The sequence below is a fragment of the Physeter macrocephalus genome, chromosome 11 (genome assembly GCF_002837175.3).
Source record: "Physeter macrocephalus isolate SW-GA chromosome 11, ASM283717v5, whole genome shotgun sequence".
Taxonomy (NCBI): domain Eukaryota; kingdom Metazoa; phylum Chordata; class Mammalia; order Artiodactyla; family Physeteridae; genus Physeter; species Physeter macrocephalus.
The window spans coordinates 178,031,172-178,048,319 of record NC_041224.1 but is presented as its reverse complement, the minus strand read 5'-3'; the positions used below and the strand labels follow the sequence as shown (position 1 = coordinate 178,048,319).

General features: G+C 58.1%; 2 long non-coding RNA genes across 2 annotated transcripts; both read right to left on the bottom strand.

The window, feature by feature from the left end:
• Positions 1-2,645: 2,645 nt before the first annotated feature.
• Positions 2,646-6,871, bottom strand: LOC114487243 (uncharacterized). The gene is made up of 3 exons (XR_003682187.1): positions 6,739-6,871; positions 6,130-6,243; positions 2,646-2,870 (listed from the first exon to the last, which is right to left on the bottom strand). It is a non-coding gene; the product is annotated as an uncharacterized lncRNA (long non-coding RNA).
• Positions 6,872-9,419: 2,548 nt separating this feature from the next.
• On the bottom strand, positions 9,420-13,666 carry LOC114487167 (uncharacterized). The gene is made up of 3 exons (XR_003681973.1): positions 13,534-13,666; positions 12,925-13,038; positions 9,420-9,644 (listed from the first exon to the last, which is right to left on the bottom strand). It is a non-coding gene; the product is annotated as an uncharacterized lncRNA (long non-coding RNA).
• Positions 13,667-17,148: the final 3,482 nt, after the last annotated feature.

The following is a 17,148-nucleotide window of genomic DNA, read 5'->3' as shown; positions in this document are numbered from 1 at the left end:
AGTGGGCACAGGTGCCGCCAGTTTGGGCCCCTCCAGGCCGAAGGGCATCTGAGCCCACGCTCCAGGGGCTGTCACTAGAAGCAGGGCTGTGGTGTGAGCTCAGGGCAGCCCGGGCGCATCCAGGACATCCTGGCCGTGAGAATGGGCGGGGAGGAGGATGCTTTTACACAAGTTGGAGGTGACTGTGGCCTCCTTTGCCCCGAGTGGCACTCAGCCTCTTGGGCAAAGCGATAAGCTCTCCCAGGAGGCAGGCTGCGCTCAAGGAAGGACAGGACTCCCACCCTGTACACGTGGCATCGTTGTTGTACAGAAACCGCCGAGGGAATAAAGTGTTCCTTGTTTTTTTAAGACAGTGGGGCTTTGTGTATCATAGAGGAAGAGGTCTCAGTCCCACCCCGACACTGGAGTCAGAGGGGCCAGCATGGTGGTGGTCTCCGTGACCTGGGCCAGCTACGGGGTACCTCCAGACCCTCGGTTTCCTCATCTACAAAATGGGGCTAATGGAGGCGTGAGGACACAACATGCTGAGCACGGTCTCAGCCAGGCCGCAAGCGCTTCTCCGTGTCTGTTGTGACCTGGTGATGGGAGGCCTGGTCCCCGCCCATCCTCCAGCTGGGCAGGGCAGGCGGCGTGTGCTAGGAGCTCTCTGGAAGTACTGAGGTGGGAGGGCTCAGGGGACACTAGCTGAGGCCAGACTTGGCCTCCCGGAGGAGGGGAGGTCTGAGTGGAGCTCTGAAGGGCGAGTGGACCTGCCCCTCTGAGGTGAGACCTAGCCCAACCTAAGTGGTCCGAGAGGGCTTCCTGGAGGAAGCCTCGCTTGCCAAAGGAGTGTCTTCATGTCTGTCCACCCCCACTTCTGCCCAGCCTCCTGCAGTCAATCCTGGACACGCTGAGTGTCCACAGCTACCAGCCTGGACTCTCCTTCCAACTGCTGAGCCAGAAGCCCCCGCCCGCCTGCGGAGGAGGGCAGGAGAGAGGGCCCAGCTTCCGCTCCAGGAGGGGGCCAGCTCTCCTGTGCCTTCACACCCCGTTGAATCCCCAGCATCAGCCTGTGACGTCAGGCTTGTCTGCAGCTTCCGGGCACAGGAGGGCGTGAAGGAAGGGGCTGGCTGGTGACCCCGGGCAGGGTGTCCTCAGTCACGTCACAGGCTCTGTTAACCCAGCGGTGTTCCCCCTGACCCCCGGGTCCCAGGCAGCAGCTCCTTCCCCGGTGACGTTCCTCTGGCCTCTCTCTCACTTCTCTTCCCTCTGAAAGAAACCAGGCAATTGCTAAAGCCCAGGGTCCCCCGCTCCCGCCCATGCTGCGATGGTTAAACGTTACCAAAAACTCAGGCGGGAGGAGGGGTTGGGAGAGGTGTAGGGTTTGTATGGATTTTTTGACATTTTATTTTCTCCCTGATTTGAATTTTTACTTGTTTTATTTGCAATGAATACTATATTAACATGGTACAAAGTAAAAAATGCAAACAGAACCCAGGCTGTGCTGCGAAGAGAAAACCCGGGTCCCCGCCTCCTCCCAGCCGTGCACCCCTCCCGGCTCCTGGAGGACCTCCCGGCACGTCCCAGGCGAGTCCCGACACGTGAGAACATCCACGCTCCCGCAAAGCATGGCCCAGGTACTGACCGTTCTGTTCTTTGCTTTTTTCAGTTGACAATTATCTTGGAGATTGTAGCAGTTTCCCAGGGCTGCCATAACAACGGCCCACAGATTGTGTGGCTAAAACAACAGAGATTTGTTCTCTTAAGTTCTGGAGGCCAGAAGTGTGAAATCCGGGTGTCTGGAGGTTCTGAGGGAGAATCTTTCCTGGCCTCTTCCAGCACCTGGTGGCCAGCAATCCTTGGCTTGTAAGCACATTGCTCCAGTGTCTGCCTCCATCTTCATGTGCCCTTTTCCCCTGTGGGTCTCCGTCTTCTCTCCCCAGTCCCACCCCGGAACCGCTCGGCTTGCAGGATCTTAGTTCCCCAACCAGGGATTGAACCTGGGCCCCCGGCAGTGAAAGCGGGCATCCTAACCACTGGACGGCCGGGGAATTCCCTGTCTTCTCTTTTTTTTTGGACACCAGGCGTTGGCCTAAGGGCCCACCTGCTCCTGGATGACCTAACCAATCACACCTGCAAAGACCATTTCCAAATAAGGTCACATTCACAGGCACCTGGGGTGAGGACCTCAACATGTCTGTTCAGGGGACTCAATTCAACCGACAACAGACATCTTTCCTTATCATTGGGTTCCAGTTGGCCATGTTTTTGTTAACAGTTGCATGGCCTTTCATTGGGTGACCGTTCCTTACTTTATTCTTTCAGCTACACTTGGGCCGCGGCACGTGGGGTCCTCCCAGACCGGGGCGCGAACCCGGTTCCCCTGCATCGGCAGGCGGACGCGCAACCACTGCGCCACCAGGGAAGCCCTGTCTTCTCTTTTTAAAAGGACACCAGGCGTTGGCCTAAGGGCCCACCTGCTCCTGGATGACCTAACCAATCACACCTGCAAAGACCATTTCCAAATAAGGTCACATTCACAGGCACCTGGGGTGAGGACCTCAACATGTCTGTTCAGGGGACTCAATTCAACCGACAACAGACATCTTTCCTTATCATTGGGTTCCAGTTGGCCATGTTTTTGTTAACAGTTGCATGGCCTTTCATTGGGTGACCGTTCCTTACTTTATTCTTTCAGCTACACTTGGGACAGTAACTAGGCGGAGACAGCTGAACAGTCTTGGAGGAAGGGCAACAGCTGACCAGGCCACAGAGGGACAGTGAGGCTGGAAATGAGGGGGCCTATTTAGCCAAGGCCTGGGAGGGTGGACGGGAAGGAAGGGCGGCGTGGCAGACGCTCCCAGGCGCCTGGAATCCCAGTTTGTTCCGTGCTTCGGTGTGTCCAGAAAAAAAAAAAAAAAAAAAAAAAAAAAAAAAAAAAAAAATCACCTTTCCAGACTCCCTTGCAGCTACAGGTGGCCATGGGTCCCAGATCCTGCCAGTGAGATGAAAGCTGGGGCTGGGGCTTCTGAGAAAGCTTTGTGAAAGGGACACACGCAGCTGTGACACATCCCTTGCCCTCTGACCCTGCCCCCTTTTACTGATGAAATGGGGACAGGATGCCTGCAGGTGCAGTGGGGACAGAGCTGGCCCCGTGGCCTTGGTGGGCCACCGAACCAGCCTGGCCTGGAGAAGGCCAGTCACACACCCTCTTCCTTGGTTTCTCTGTCATTTGCAGCCAAATGCGGCACGACCCGGTAAGGAGCTGGCAGGTTTTGCCCGGGGTGGGGGGTAATCTGGGTCATGCCTTAAAGACCCCCCAGGAGGCTGTGAGGTGAGTGGGCTACACTGGGCAAGAGGAGGCAAGCCTGGGTGGGGGCACCTGAGCCAAAGGGCAGTTCCAGGCTGGGAAGGGAGGGTGCCAGTGGCAGGTGGGCGGGGCCACTGGGGAATGAAGGGAGACAGGTTGAAGTCCCCATGCAGTTTGAGGGAAACCCCGAGTCAACCCACCAAACCGTTTTCCCCGATCTCGGCAGCACGAGGCCGGCGTGGGGAAGTGCATCCTCCTCCCCTGCCCCTTCGCGCCTCTCCTTTTCCTTTTTTTATCCCTTTGGGCCTCAGGCACAGGCAGTGCACGAAGCATGCCCCTCCTCCTGACAGTCCTCACTGGCCCGACCTGGCCCGCCTTCACGTATTTCGTCATTTCTCCTGGTCAAAAGCCCCTTGCCCCACACACACAGCTGGGGCCTTCATGGCTCCCCCATGGGGGGCGGGTTCTTGTGACTGCAGGAACAACGGATCAGCCCTTTGCACACACACCCCCTCTAATGCTCCCAAGAGCCCAACAGAGGACACCAGCGGGGTGGGGGGGGACCCTGTCCAGGGTCACAAGGCCAGAGCCCCAGGCCCTATGGGCCCACAGCCCTCACGGCGACGGCCGTCCTCCACCCACTGGCGGGAGCGTCACAGGAGCCAGGATCAGCCTGGGCTCCCACCCTACCCGCCCCACCAACTCCTGGCAGCCGACTCGTCAAGTTCCGCGGTTGGAGTGGCAGTTCAAGTAGCAGAGGAGCCTGGGACAGGCCAGCACCCACTCTGCGTGAGCCTTGGTCTCAACTCCCTTGCTGCGTTGGTGCCCAGACCCTGACCTCATGGCACCCACCCGGGCTCCCTGGGGGAGGCAGTGTCCACCGTGACCAGGGCACACTAGCTAAGGCTGCTGGGAGCTGAGCCTGTGCAGACCCTTGCTCAGCCCTTTGTGACCCATGACACACACACACACACACACACACACACACACACACACACGAGGCTGCTGGGAGCTGAGCCTGTGCAGACCCTTGCTCAGCCCTTTGTGACCCGCCTCCTGACACACACACACACACACACACACACACACACAGACACACACACAGAGAGAGAGAGACACACACACACACACACGCACACACACACGCACACACACACGCAGCTTCCAGGTTGGGTTTTGCCAGGCGAGTCAGGGGTGAGGGAGGGAAGGCAAGGACGCAGGAGAGAGAGAAGCCGGACGTGGGGTTGAGCGGCCGAATGGCGGCGGGTGACCTGCTGGCAGCCTGCAGGCTGAGAGGCAGGAATGGCAATCCGGACGCCCAGGGACAGACTGGGGGGCGGGTGTCAGTGAAGACGGGCAGTCTGGGGGCAGCCGTGGCAGTGGCATTCAGGGGTGGGGTCAGCAGGAGGAAGAAGCCAAGGAACAGACAGGCCAGACGGGGGTGGACCATCCTAGGACAGATGCTGAGGTCACCAGGGGTGGTGGGGAGCAGGTGGCCTGGCACTAGAAGGGGGTGACTGCAGCAGAGCGGGGCTCGGGGGGGGCGGGAAGGGACGATGAGCAGCCCCGCCCCCTGGCCCACGGAAGGAGCACCGGCCTGGGGGGCTCCCACGCCCCCCTCACTGAAGCCTCAGCATCTCCCCCGCTCCCGATACAGGTCCTGACTTCAGCCAAGGTGGCCAGGCCTCCCGGGACCCTCCACGGGCAGGCACCACCCTCTTCCTGGTCTGGGCGTGTGCCAGGAGCCCTCCCAGCCCCAGGCCTTGCTCAGATGACCCCCCGACGCCCTCCGCCCCCGGCCTCCCCTGGGGGCCAGCCGAGCGCCCACTCCCCTCCTCCCTTTGGTCCCTGGTGGGCAGGCGCCTCCTCCGCCGGGACTCTCCGAGGCTGGCCCCTGGCCCCCCTGCCGCGCCCCCCACGGTGGAGCAGGCCTCCCATCTTCCGTCGAGGAAGACGAAGCTCCCGAGGCCCAAGGTCATGCGCCCTTCGCGTTGGTCGAATGCCAAGGCCTTTCCAAGCACCGTGTCCCCTCCCCCTGGCCCGGGTTGGGGTCCACCTGCAGGCTGCACCGAGGGGGCGCTGGAGGATGAGTGAGCCCCCTCGCCCCCGGCAGGGTGTCCGTGGCGGGCACGGGGGGCCGTGGGGTGCCGAGGCGCAGGGCCCCCTAAGCTTCCCACGGCGCTCGGGCTCCCGAAACGGCCAGGCGTCTCCAGGGGAGCTGGCTTTCGGGGTCCTGGCACCTCGACGCCGCGCACGCGCGCACCTGTCCCCACCAGCCGGGACGCGACCCCCGCCCCACCCGCGGCCCCCCCACGGCCGGGCTGCTCCAAAGCCGGAGGTGCGAGCCAGCGTGGGACCTGGGACCAGAGCCTGACCTCGCCATGGCAGAGCCTGGGGTGCGGGGGAGGGGTGGGCAGAGCTGGAGAGGGTCTCTGGCCACGAGCTCCGGGGACACTCGGGGGATCCGGTACATAAGCAACACGCTGCAGAAGGCGATGGAAGAGAGGCGGCTTGGCCCAGGTCGCTTCCGGCCAGGCAGGCACACCCTTCCTCGGGGGCCTCCTGCCCTGAGGCTGCCCTCCCTCCCCAGCCCCTTCCTCTCTTTTCTTTCACAGCACTTTTGTCATCTCTCGCCACCATCTCCTCTACTAGATGTAACACTAGTCCCGTTAGTTGGTGCGGTCCCATCAGCACCTGAAACAGGGCATGACGCATCACGGGTGCTCAGCTGAATGAGCAAACCTGGCAATTCAAGGACAGGGAAGCTCTGGAAATGAACAACTCCGAGAGGGAGGCGAGAGGCTGGAAAACTAGGTCGGGGCTGGGGCTTAGGGTTTTACCGGGTACAAGCAGGGAGTCACTGGAGGTTCCGGTGCGGTGACAACTCCCACGCTGGAGCCTGGCACGGCAGTGATGGCAGGCCGGAGAGGAGCAGCTGGGGCCAGATCTAGGAGCTGAAAAACTGCTGTCAGTGGGAGTGCCCCCCCCCCCCCCGGGAGAGCCAGATCCAAGACCAGGAGAGGCTCTCTTCTAAGAGCCAGAGAGGCTGCCTAGCTGGGAGCCCAGAGGCCATGGCGTCCGCCACAGACAGGGACCAGGGCTTCTTTGAAAGGGGGTTGGAGGTGAACTCAGGCTGAGGGTTCTGGGGCAGACAGAGCGCCGCCGGGAGCCAGGCAGCCTGGGTTTTGGCCTGCGGCTGCCCGAACCCTCACCAGTGCCCCTCTCATCCATGGCATGGGGTGATCTGTGGAATTCCTCCACGGGCAGTTTGGAGAAATGACTGAAATGGTGTTCACAATGCCGGGCACAGCTCTCAACGAATGGTAGTTTCACTGGGTGGAGGTACAGGCACGTGCAAAGGAGGGACGTTGGCCTCAGTGTTACCTGGGGGTGCCCACAGCAAGCAACGCCAAAGCCCTCAACAACCCGAGGTCCTTCCCAGCTCAAACCTGAAGATGCGCGCACAGCTTTTCACCACGGCTGCTTCTCGGCTCAGCTCGGCCTCGGCCCTCCACTCAGCAGTCTGGGCCTCATGTGGGCGGGCCTGGACGTGCCCCCTCAGCCACATTCTGTCAGCAGCCCCTCCATCATTAACAAAGAGGAAGCAAAGTCACATGAATTAAGGGGTAATAATAAACCTCGATCTGCAGTACATCAGTCACAGGAGCCTAGCTGGGTGAGGGTGGGGGAGTATTTCGCTCGCCAGTCCCTCAATCCTGTCTAGCTCTCCGTATATTTACCAAGTGTTATAGAGTCTATCCCAGTTTTAGTAAGCTTTTCTTTTTGGCACAGAAGCTTCCAGAACTAACACTGAGTGAGGGTCACGGACCCAAGTGCATGAGAAATTCATTTGGCTGTGCTTTCTAGAAAGTGGGTGAAGGGACTTCCCTGGCGGTCCAGTGGTTAAGACTCCGCGCTTCCACTGCAGCGGGCACAGGTTCGATCCCTGGTCTGGGAACTAGGATCCCACATGCCACATGGCCAAAAAACACCCCAGAAAAGAAAAACGACAAATTATAATAATGTTGCTGTTTACCAAGGCCTGAAACCATGCTCTGGGTCTTAAAGGTTCTGAATTCTTAAAAAAAAAAAGAAAAGTGGGTGAGGTTCTCATTTAAACTCCTTCTGGCCCATTAGTCCATCCTGGAGCTGAGGTTATGTTATGAAAGCATTTCTTAACACAAGAGAGACTGAATCCTAGGAGTTCCCATTCCTGTGCCAGAAGGAAACCCACAAGGATCTGCCCTGGGCAGCTGAGGCCGCCGTCAGACCAAGCGGGACCTTACGGCCAGCTGTACTGTGTAATGAAACTCAGGAAAACAGGTGGCTTGGAGACTGAGGAACAAACAAGAACCACAGGCATTAAAAAGCTTAACAATATTATGCGTTTATTATATTTTATAGAGCCATGTTACACATGCTTGGTGCTTCAAACTGAGTTACTGTTAAATGTTTTTCTGGATGCAAAGCCATTTGATGCTTGATGCGGATGCCTTAAATACTACAATATTTCTGCATCTATGACCTATGAGCTAAGGAAAAACCAAGGACAATTCCAGAAATGGCAAAGAACATTTAAGAAAAAGATGTACATGAGACGCAATGCTAAGTCCTTGAACCAGGGCCTACAGAAGTTACCAGAAAGTGAATAAAAACAGAACTGTTCTATGAAAATAGTTTAACCAATCACCATCTGTAGATAACAGAGCCTCATACCAGTTTTGGATGTTGTAGAAAAAAGGTTATTGTTTGGTACTGATGCCCTTTCCCCCTCCATACTGTATGCAGACATCGTGCAGCCCCCAGATAGAGCAGCAAACAGAATACAGCACAGCAACTGGCCCCCTCCCTATGACATCCCAAGGCTGTTTCTTACGGCGTCTGAGTGCCTTTAACGACAAGCAGTCAATTTGATCAAACCTGCCACTTCGTGGAAAACCGATCATCGCGCTTTAGATGAATGTGATGCCACCACACTCACCTTCCTCTGCAGACTCCCCGAATGCTGGCTGAAGACCTGGGGGCCCGGGTGACCGACCTGTGGGAATTTTGATTTGCCTGCTGACCTCACGCCAACGTTCTATTTCAACATTCCCTTCCGGTTTTTCCAATGGGAGCGCATGAAGTGTGCCAACCGCACGCCGCCCGCCCCTCCCATCAGGTCTCCATCCAGCCCCAGCTCCAGCAAACATCCTCTCCGGCCCTCCGGAGACCACTCGGGCACGAGGACAGACACCGGAAGCCTTTCGCAGGACACGCCCGCTCGTGGAGGGCCCGCCCTCCTGCCTGCTGCCGCGGCTCTGAAGGGACCGCACTTACAGGCCTTCAGGCAACCGGGCAACCCGAGCACACTCCGCACAGTCCGGGCAGTGACAGTCAAGGCCCATAAAGGTCAGGAAGCTGGGGTGCAGGAGACCTAGTCAGCCACGCAGTCAAGTGGTTCTGCGCAGGCGCGAGGGACCCCGAGGGCACCGTCTGTAAAGTGGAAGAGCAGACTGTGGAGCGCGTGACCTCGGCTGCGAGGAAGCACAGCTTGGGGGGATCGCACCTCCTCCTCAACCTCTTGGGGTCAAAGTTAGGGTGGAACACACCTGCCTGGACCTGCCGGGTCTGAGCTCTGACGAGGTGCTGCACTTGGACCGATGCCAACGGGAGCCAGGACAAGGGGCTCTGCAGTCCGACAGGTGCGCGGGAGGCCAGGGTCGAGGCCATCCGGTGGCAGGCACGGGGCGGGGAGGGGGGGGGCAGCCTCGCGGCGCGGCCCCGGCGTCCAGCGGACGCCCACGAACCGCTTCAGCTCCCGCGGCACGTGGGGTCCTCCCAGACCGGGGCGCGAACCCGGTTCCCCTGCATCGGCAGGCGGACGCGCAACCACTGCGCCACCAGGGAAGCCCTGTCTTCTCTTTTTAAAAGGACACCAGGCGTTGGCCTAAGGGCCCACCTGCTCCTGGATGACCTAACCAATCACACCTGCAAAGACCATTTCCAAATAAGGTCACATTCACAGGCACCTGGGGTGAGGACCTCAACATGTCTGTTCAGGGGACTCAATTCAACCGACAACAGACATCTTTCCTTATCATTGGGTTCCAGTTGGCCATGTTTTTGTTAACAGTTGCATGGCCTTTCATTGGGTGACCGTTCCTTACTTTATTCTTTCAGCTACACTTGGGACAGTAACTAGGCGGAGACAGCTGAACAGTCTTGGAGGAAGGGCAACAGCTGACCAGGCCACAGAGGGACAGTGAGGCTGGAAATGAGGGGGCCTATTTAGCCAAGGCCTGGGAGGGTGGACGGGAAGGAAGGGCGGCGTGGCAGACGCTCCCAGGCGCCTGGAATCCCAGTTTGTTCCGTGCTTCGGTGTGTCCAGAAAAAAAAAAAAAAAAAAAAAAAAAAAAAAAAAAAAAATCACCTTTCCAGACTCCCTTGCAGCTACAGGTGGCCATGGGTCCCAGATCCTGCCAGTGAGATGAAAGCTGGGGCTGGGGCTTCTGAGAAAGCTTTGTGAAAGGGACACACGCAGCTGTGACACATCCCTTGCCCTCTGACCCTGCCCCCTTTTACTGATGAAATGGGGACAGGATGCCTGCAGGTGCAGTGGGGACAGAGCTGGCCCCGTGGCCTTGGTGGGCCACCGAACCAGCCTGGCCTGGAGAAGGCCAGTCACACACCCTCTTCCTTGGTTTCTCTGTCATTTGCAGCCAAATGCGGCACGACCCGGTAAGGAGCTGGCAGGTTTTGCCCGGGGTGGGGGGTAATCTGGGTCATGCCTTAAAGACCCCCCAGGAGGCTGTGAGGTGAGTGGGCTACACTGGGCAAGAGGAGGCAAGCCTGGGTGGGGGCACCTGAGCCAAAGGGCAGTTCCAGGCTGGGAAGGGAGGGTGCCAGTGGCAGGTGGGCGGGGCCACTGGGGAATGAAGGGAGACAGGTTGAAGTCCCCATGCAGTTTGAGGGAAACCCCGAGTCAACCCACCAAACCGTTTTCCCCGATCTCGGCAGCACGAGGCCGGCGTGGGGAAGTGCATCCTCCTCCCCTGCCCCTTCGCGCCTCTCCTTTTCCTTTTTTTATCCCTTTGGGCCTCAGGCACAGGCAGTGCACGAAGCATGCCCCTCCTCCTGACAGTCCTCACTGGCCCGACCTGGCCCGCCTTCACGTATTTCGTCATTTCTCCTGGTCAAAAGCCCCTTGCCCCACACACACAGCTGGGGCCTTCATGGCTCCCCCATGGGGGGCGGGTTCTTGTGACTGCAGGAACAACGGATCAGCCCTTTGCACACACACCCCCTCTAATGCTCCCAAGAGCCCAACAGAGGACACCAGCGGGGTGGGGGGGGACCCTGTCCAGGGTCACAAGGCCAGAGCCCCAGGCCCTATGGGCCCACAGCCCTCACGGCGACGGCCGTCCTCCACCCACTGGCGGGAGCGTCACAGGAGCCAGGATCAGCCTGGGCTCCCACCCTACCCGCCCCACCAACTCCTGGCAGCCGACTCGTCAAGTTCCGCGGTTGGAGTGGCAGTTCAAGTAGCAGAGGAGCCTGGGACAGGCCAGCACCCACTCTGCGTGAGCCTTGGTCTCAACTCCCTTGCTGCGTTGGTGCCCAGACCCTGACCTCATGGCACCCACCCGGGCTCCCTGGGGGAGGCAGTGTCCACCGTGACCAGGGCACACTAGCTAAGGCTGCTGGGAGCTGAGCCTGTGCAGACCCTTGCTCAGCCCTTTGTGACCCATCTCACACACACACACACACAGAGACAGACAGACAGACACACACACACACACACACACACACACGAGGCTGCTGGGAGCTGAGCCTGTGCAGACCCTTGCTCAGCCCTTTGTGGCCCGCCTCCTGACACACACACACACACACACACACACACACACAGACACACACACAGAGAGAGAGAGACACACACACACACACACGCACACACACACGCACACACACACGCAGCTTCCAGGTTGGGTTTTGCCAGGCGAGTCAGGGGTGAGGGAGGGAAGGCAAGGACGCAGGAGAGAGTGAAGCCGGACGTGGGGTTGAGCGGCCGAATGGCGGCGGGTGACCTGCTGGCAGCCTGCAGGCTGAGAGGCAGGAATGGCAATCCGGACGCCCAGGGACAGACTGGGGGGCGGGTGTCAGTGAAGACGGGCAGTCTGGGGGCAGCCGTGGCAGTGGCATTCAGGGGTGGGGTCAGCAGGAGGAAGAAGCCAAGGAACAGACAGGCCAGACGGGGGTGGACCATCCTAGGACAGATGCTGAGGTCACCAGGGGTGGTGGGGAGCAGGTGGCCTGGCACTAGAAGGGGGTGACTGCAGCAGAGCGGGGCTCGGGGGGGGCGGGAAGGGACGATGAGCAGCCCCGCCCCCTGGCCCACGGAAGGAGCACCGGCCTGGGGGGCTCCCACGCCCCCCTCACTGAAGCCTCAGCATCTCCCCCGCTCCCGATACAGGTCCTGACTTCAGCCAAGGTGGCCAGGCCTCCCGGGACCCTCCACGGGCAGGCACCACCCTCTTCCTGGTCTGGGCGTGTGCCAGGAGCCCTCCCAGCCCCAGGCCTTGCTCAGATGACCCCCCGACGCCCTCCGCCCCCGGCCTCCCCTGGGGGCCAGCCGAGCGCCCACTCCCCTCCTCCCTTTGGTCCCTGGTGGGCAGGCGCCTCCTCCGCCGGGACTCTCCGAGGCTGGCCCCTGGCCCCCCTGCCGCGCCCCCCACGGTGGAGCAGGCCTCCCATCTTCCGTCGAGGAAGACGAAGCTCCCGAGGCCCAAGGTCATGCGCCCTTCGCGTTGGTCGAATGCCAAGGCCTTTCCAAGCACCGTGTCCCCTCCCCCTGGCCCGGGTTGGGGTCCACCTGCAGGCTGCACCGAGGGGGCGCTGGAGGATGAGTGAGCCCCCTCGCCCCCGGCAGGGTGTCCGTGGCGGGCACGGGGGGCCGTGGGGTGCCGAGGCGCAGGGCCCCCTAAGCTTCCCACGGCGCTCGGGCTCCCGAAACGGCCAGGCGTCTCCAGGGGAGCTGGCTTTCGGGGTCCTGGCACCTCGACGCCGCGCACGCGCGCACCTGTCCCCACCAGCCGGGACGCGACCCCCGCCCCACCCGCGGCCCCCCCACGGCCGGGCTGCTCCAAAGCCGGAGGTGCGAGCCAGCGTGGGACCTGGGACCAGAGCCTGACCTCGCCATGGCAGAGCCTGGGGTGCGGGGGAGGGGTGGGCAGAGCTGGAGAGGGTCTCTGGCCACGAGCTCCGGGGACACTCGGGGGATCCGGTACATAAGCAACACGCTGCAGAAGGCGATGGAAGAGAGGCGGCTTGGCCCAGGTCGCTTCCGGCCAGGCAGGCACACCCTTCCTCGGGGGCCTCCTGCCCTGAGGCTGCCCTCCCTCCCCAGCCCCTTCCTCTCTTTTCTTTCACAGCACTTTTGTCATCTCTCGCCACCATCTCCTCTACTAGATGTAACACTAGTCCCGTTAGTTGGTGCGGTCCCATCAGCACCTGAAACAGGGCATGACGCATCACGGGTGCTCAGCTGAATGAGCAAACCTGGCAATTCAAGGACAGGGAAGCTCTGGAAATGAACAACTCCGAGAGGGAGGCGAGAGGCTGGAAAACTAGGTCGGGGCTGGGGCTTAGGGTTTTACCGGGTACAAGCAGGGAGTCACTGGAGGTTCCGGTGCGGTGACAACTCCCACGCTGGAGCCTGGCACGGCAGTGATGGCAGGCCGGAGAGGAGCAGCTGGGGCCAGATCTAGGAGCTGAAAAACTGCTGTCAGTGGGAGTGCCCCCCCCGCCCCCGGGAGAGCCAGATCCAAGACCAGGAGAGGCTCTCTTCTAAGAGCCAGAGAGGCTGCCTAGCTGGGAGCCCAGAGGCCATGGCGTCCGCCACAGACAGGGACCAGGGCTTCTTTGAAAGGGGGTTGGAGGTGAACTCAGGCTGAGGGTTCTGGGGCAGACAGAGCGCCGCCGGGAGCCAGGCAGCCTGGGTTTTGGCCTGCGGCTGCCCGAACCCTCACCAGTGCCCCTCTCATCCATGGCATGGGGTGATCTGTGGAATTCCTCCACGGGCAGTTTGGAGAAATGACTGAAATGGTGTTCACAATGCCGGGCACAGCTCTCAACGAATGGTAGTTTCACTGGGTGGAGGTACAGGCACGTGCAAAGGAGGGACGTTGGCCTCAGTGTTACCTGGGGGTGCCCACAGCAAGCAACGCCAAAGCCCTCAACAACCCGAGGTCCTTCCCAGCTCAAACCTGAAGATGCGCGCACAGCTTTTCACCACGGCTGCTTCTCGGCTCAGCTCGGCCTCGGCCCTCCACTCAGCAGTCTGGGCCTCATGTGGGCGGGCCTGGACGTGCCCCCTCAGCCACATTCTGTCAGCAGCCCCTCCATCATTAACAAAGAGGAAGCAAAGTCACATGAATTAAGGGGTAATAATAAACCTCGATCTGCAGTACATCAGTCACAGGAGCCTAGCTGGGTGAGGGTGGGGGAGTATTTCGCTCGCCAGTCCCTCAATCCTGTCTAGCTCTCCGTATATTTACCAAGTGTTATAGAGTCTATCCCAGTTTTAGTAAGCTTTTCTTTTTGGCACAGAAGCTTCCAGAACTAACACTGAGTGAGGGTCACGGACCCAAGTGCATGAGAAATTCATTTGGCTGTGCTTTCTAGAAAGTGGGTGAAGGGACTTCCCTGGCGGTCCAGTGGTTAAGACTCCGCGCTTCCACTGCAGCGGGCACAGGTTCGATCCCTGGTCTGGGAACTAGGATCCCACATGCCACATGGCCAAAAAACACCCCAGAAAAGAAAAACGACAAATTATAATAATGTTGCTGTTTACCAAGGCCTGAAACCATGCTCTGGGTCTTAAAGGTTCTGAATTCTTAAAAAAAAAAAGAAAAGTGGGTGAGGTTCTCATTTAAACTCCTTCTGGCCCATTAGTCCATCCTGGAGCTGAGGTTATGTTATGAAAGCATTTCTTAACACAAGAGAGACTGAATCCTAGGAGTTCCCATTCCTGTGCCAGAAGGAAACCCACAAGGATCTGCCCTGGGCAGCTGAGGCCGCCGTCAGACCAAGCGGGACCTTACGGCCAGCTGTACTGTGTAATGAAACTCAGGAAAACAGGTGGCTTGGAGACTGAGGAACAAACAAGAACCACAGGCATTAAAAAGCTTAACAATATTATGCGTTTATTATATTTTATAGAGCCATGTTACACATGCTTGGTGCTTCAAACTGAGTTACTGTTAAATGTTTTTCTGGATGCAAAGCCATTTGATGCTTGATGCGGATGCCTTAAATACTACAATATTTCTGCATCTATGACCTATGAGCTAAGGAAAAACCAAGGACAATTCCAGAAATGGCAAAGAACATTTAAGAAAAAGATGTACATGAGACGCAATGCTAAGTCCTTGAACCAGGGCCTACAGAAGTTACCAGAAAGTGAATAAAAACAGAACTGTTCTATGAAAATAGTTTAACCAATCACCATCTGTAGATAACAGAGCCTCATACCAGTTTTGGATGTTGTAGAAAAAAGGTTATTGTTTGGTACTGATGCCCTTTCCCCCTCCATACTGTATGCAGACATCGTGCAGCCCCCAGATAGAGCAGCAAACAGAATACAGCACAGCAACTGGCCCCCTCCCTATGACATCCCAAGGCTGTTTCTTACGGCGTCTGAGTGCCTTTAACGACAAGCAGTCAATTTGATCAAACCTGCCACTTCGTGGAAAACCGATCATCGCGCTTTAGATGAATGTGATGCCACCACACTCACCTTCCTCTGCAGACTCCCCGAATGCTGGCTGAAGACCTGGGGGCCCGGGTGACCGACCTGTGGGAATTTTGATTTGCCTGCTGACCTCACGCCAACGTTCTATTTCAACATTCCCTTCCGGTTTTTCCAATGGGAGCGCATGAAGTGTGCCAACCGCACGCCGCCCGCCCCTCCCATCAGGTCTCCATCCAGCCCCAGCTCCAGCAAACATCCTCTCCGGCCCTCCGGAGACCACTCGGGCACGAGGACAGACACCGGAAGCCTTTCGCAGGACACGCCCGCTCGTGGAGGGCCCGCCCTCCTGCCTGCTGCCGCGGCTCTGAAGGGACCGCACTTACAGGCCTTCAGGCAACCGGGCAACCCGAGCACACTCCGCACAGTCCGGGCAGTGACAGTCAAGGCCCATAAAGGTCAGGAAGCTGGGGTGCAGGAGACCTAGTCAGCCACGCAGTCAAGTGGTTCTGCGCAGGCGCGAGGGACCCCGAGGGCACCGTCTGTAAAGTGGAAGAGCAGACTGTGGAGCGCGTGACCTCGGCTGCGAGGAAGCACAGCTTGGGGGGATCGCACCTCCTCCTCAACCTCTTGGGGTCAAAGTTAGGGTGGAACACACCTGCCTGGACCTGCCGGGTCTGAGCTCTGACGAGGTGCTGCACTTGGACCGATGCCAACGGGAGCCAGGACAAGGGGCTCTGCAGTCCGACAGGTGCCCGGGAGGCCAGGGTCGAGGCCATCCGGTGGCAGGCACGGGGCGGGGAGGGGGGGGCAGCCTCGCGGCGCGGCCCCGGCGTCCAGCGGACGCCCACGAACCGCTTCAGCTCTCGCCACTGCTCTGACCTCTGGGGTCCGTCCTTTTGCTGGTGGTCAGATGTCAAGAATTTAGAAGGAACTGAGGATTAATAACGTGGCCTTACTAAGCATGCTGATCCCAAATCAGAGGAATCAGACACAAGAAGTGATCCATGTTCTCTGCCTGCAGTTGTTGTGCGGGTGGATTATCAGGGTTCCAACTCAAAAACGTAGACAGGCCAGGGCTTCCTGCGCCACAGACACCGATCCTGAGGTTAAGGTACAGTAGGTAAGTCTGGCTAAGCAGCGCCGGCAGCAGTAAACCTCCTTAAAGCGCTTCAACAGCTGCTCAGCCAGAGCCGCCAGTCTCTACAGGCGCCCGCCTGAATGAAGGGTCTCATAGATCATTAAGAAACAAACCAGAACTCGGCAACACCGTCAGGCGTCCAGGGTACTATCCAACGGGTCTCACTTTACTCAAATTTAGCAAAATAATCGACATTTAAAAGAATGTACATGAAATCCAAATTAAAAAAAAAAAAAACGCAAAAACAACTTTGATTTTCCTCAAATCCACAGGCCTTGAATCTAGGCGCACAGCACACAAACACCATATGAAACCAACAGAGAGCTCAATGTCACCTTGGAAAATAAATGTCACTCTGGGGTGACAGTTCTTTATACAAATATTATGCTTCCCCCTAAACCCCTACCACCAAATGAAGGGGAAAATAATAAGAAATCCAAAAATAGAAAACAACATCTCGTTAAATGTAAACTTATCCTCTGGAGTTTTTATATTACATATGCTAGAAACATGCATTTATTTCAGCTCAGATGTAAGAAAATATGTCTATCAGTATTACTTATAAATCAGATTAATCCTCAAGACAACTGACTCACTGTGAGAACATGATTTTAAATTTTAGTAAATTACATCTTTAGCAAAATTATAAATTCTAACCACGAGCAAAATGGGTATGTTATACCCAAGGAGAACTACCTCTACTCTGTAAGCTGTCGCTCGTTTATCAGTTTCCTACGCTACTGGTGTGAAGTTGAGAGTGCTACGTCAATGAGGAGTCTGGGCATTAAATTTTCCTCAAACGCCCAACGAAGTGCCTTTCACAGATTCACTCTGCAGATTGAGAGCAAACACGTGAACAGAGAAAAGAGTCAAGGGGAGTGATGGCTATTCCACTCAGAGACAGAAAGGGACAGAAGAGATGACCAAAGGTATCCCCCAAGGGGTCAAGGCACAGAGGAAGAGGGACCTCCCTCCAGCTCAGGAGCCTGG